This window comes from Temnothorax nylanderi, unplaced genomic scaffold (genome assembly GCF_030848795.1).
Source record: "Temnothorax nylanderi isolate EJ_2023f unplaced genomic scaffold, tnyl_v1.0 TNYL_tig0800_pilon, whole genome shotgun sequence".
In the NCBI taxonomy this organism is placed as follows: domain Eukaryota; kingdom Metazoa; phylum Arthropoda; class Insecta; order Hymenoptera; family Formicidae; genus Temnothorax; species Temnothorax nylanderi.
Window position 1 is genome coordinate 55,498 of NW_027249862.1, and position 2,870 is coordinate 58,367.

General features: G+C 32.1%; 1 long non-coding RNA gene across 1 annotated transcript; it reads right to left on the minus strand.

Moving 5' to 3' along the window:
- Positions 1-1,387: 1,387 nt before the first annotated feature.
- Positions 1,388-2,578, minus strand: LOC139785440 (uncharacterized). Its single transcript, XR_011721948.1, has 4 exons — positions 2,405-2,578; positions 2,066-2,223; positions 1,914-1,977; positions 1,388-1,814 (listed from the first exon to the last, which is right to left on the minus strand). It is a non-coding gene; the product is annotated as an uncharacterized lncRNA (long non-coding RNA).
- Between the last annotated feature and the right edge of the window lie 292 nt (positions 2,579-2,870).

The window sequence follows — 2,870 nt, forward strand, 5'->3', positions numbered from 1 at the left end:
AGAGAATATTCATATTATTTTTAATAATCTTTTATATACAATTATGACTTTTATCATTATTATTAGTCAAATAATTCCATCCAAACTCGCCTTTATAAAGGTTAATGTTCACGATGCTAGAACTTGGTCCAAGTTCTCGGACCGAGAAATTTGTAGCCAATCAATAAGCAGCTTTTACGGAAAAGCGGCAATTTTATTGGCTATACGGTTCTCGGACCGAGAACTTGGACCAAGTTCTAGCATCGTGGACATTGCCTTAAGAAATGTTTTTAATAAACTAATTTTTTTAATTTTTCCTCAGGTTAATGAATTTCAAACCACCTCACAACAATGTACTATTTCACAGCAACCAACTGAAGAGAATTCGATTGCACAGCAACCAACTGAAGAGAATTCGATTGCACAGCAACCAATTGAAGAGAATTCGATTAATTTGATAAACGAACAGAAGAAATTAATAACCGAACAGAAGCAATTAATTCTTAAACTCCAGGAAGACGCTAAGAAAAAAGACAAGAAAATTAGTATTATGGAACGTGCCGTCAATAATCATCTTAGTTTAAATCGAAAACATATACATCTGAAAACAGCATTTAATCGATTACAAAAGAAATATTTGGGCACAAAAGAAAATATTTGTTCTCAAAATTGCCCGTTTTTAAAGCGGCCTATTTTTCAAGCGGATCAAAAAGCAGCACTGTCAAGAAAGAGTACACGAGGGCTAAAATGGGAATTGGACACTATTAAAGAAGGTCTGATCTACAAAATGAAATTTGGCACAAAAGGCTATACGGATGCTGTCAGGTGGCAAAATTCAGAACCGCATCCTATGAGTACACTTGTGCTTTTAAAAGAATATGTCACGTTCTCTAGGGAGAATGATGGTGATACTCATCAAATAATGGTTTCTGATGAGTGCTTCAAGGCCATTATAAAAGCAGAAATAACACTTCGTGAGGTCCGTGATCATACCACTTCATTTCAATACACAGATGTACTTGAGTACCTTGTGAATGGGCTAGAGTATGTATGGAATAATACTTATATTCCAAATTGTCACAACATTTGCAATAAAATACTACGATGCTATTTTCGATCTAGACTAAAACAATATGGCTTATTGAGAAAACAACAACTTTGTAATAATAATATCAACAAAAGTAGTAAGAGTGTAGCTATGCGGACAGTAGCAAAGTTATTATAAAAAATGAATCTTTTTAACAGAAAATTGATTAAAATAAATAATTGAAAATCTTTACTGCAAATAAACATATTTTTACTTTTAATCATATTCATGCAACAGTATGTTTATATGTTATTTTTTCACAAATTTTTTTTTAAACTTACACAAATAAATATTACAAATCTTGGAATAAAATACATAATCCAATTTTGATCCTTTTATTTTGATCCTTAAATTTTATCTGATTGAGGTCCGGTTGCACCAACCTCTTGTTAAACTGATAGTTAAATCATATGTATATCTTTGTTTTTCTTTCACATTAGACAAAGATAGACATATGATTTAACTATCAGTTAGCTTACCAAGAGGTTGGTGTAACCGGGCCTAAAAGAATTTCAGTAGAAATTGTTTCTGTAAATCAATCGATTAAACATTGTTTTTACACAAAAGTATTCACTGAACTAACTTTAATAACAGTAATTGGTAAATTAGATATTCCAATTTCATATCTTTTACACTGTTCTCGGCTCTTAATTTTTTTATAGTTCTCGAGTTTCTTTTTGCTTCTTCTTTCAGTTGTTCCAAATATGCTGGTCTATTTGATATCATCGAGTCTTTCTCCATTGTTGATCTGGAAATGTAAAATAATTACTTATTAAAATCTTCAAAGATAGTACTTAATCAATGACTTAAAGAAACAAGTGACACTTTATTAGCAACAAATACTCACATTAATCACAAAAATTATTCTGTCAATAGTGTATGGATTTCTCTTGGATCTTCGCAAAATTATTCTACACGTTACGATCAAATAAATCAGTTTATTATTAAGTCAGTATTAAAATTTCTGATCAAATCACTTTTATATGAATATATATTTACCTTAAATTTGTTACAACTCAAAATATTAACGAACAGCAGCACGTTAACAGATGGGATTCCACGTTATAAATAATTAACTTAAACTTTTTTTAAGTTCGGGATAAGCCTATCACCGTGTCTCCAACTGAGGGTTTTAGTTAATTAACCCAAACGGCAATCTATAATAAATTAAAAAGGTATAAGGTATATAGCCTATGTATAATATAACCTCCGTCCTCCCTTTAATCAAAGAAAATCTCTTTCGATTTTTTTACACTCACATACACGGAGCCACGCGTAATTCTGCTCCACATTTTACGTTTGATATTCGATCTGCGACGAGAACAGAATGATACTTACAGCGCTGAAAGCGTCAAAACGAACGCGAACGCAGCCACAGAACTCCGTTTTTCTGGAGCTAAAGAGCCAGTTAGATAAAAGAGAAGGGGAATATCACGTGATATCAGGCAGCCATTTTGTCGACGAGTAGTAGCTATATATATTGCTCGGTTGCGCTTCTCTCTTTATATAGGACTCTAGGTAATATAAGATGCAGTATAAATGTGTAAACCTTAAGCTTAAGTATTACACATAAGAAATTTTCTAATTAGCTCCGATCTACAATAGATGTAGTAAGCCTTAAGCGTGAAAAATTGACCAACCATAGTAGTTATTCTCTTTACATTCGACTATGATTGGTCAATTTCTTACGGCTTAAGGCTTACTACACCTATTGTGGACCAGGGTTTACAGTTGAATAATTAGGAGAAATCGACTATTATTGGTTTCTTACAGAGCTTAAAGCTTATTACACCTATTATAGATC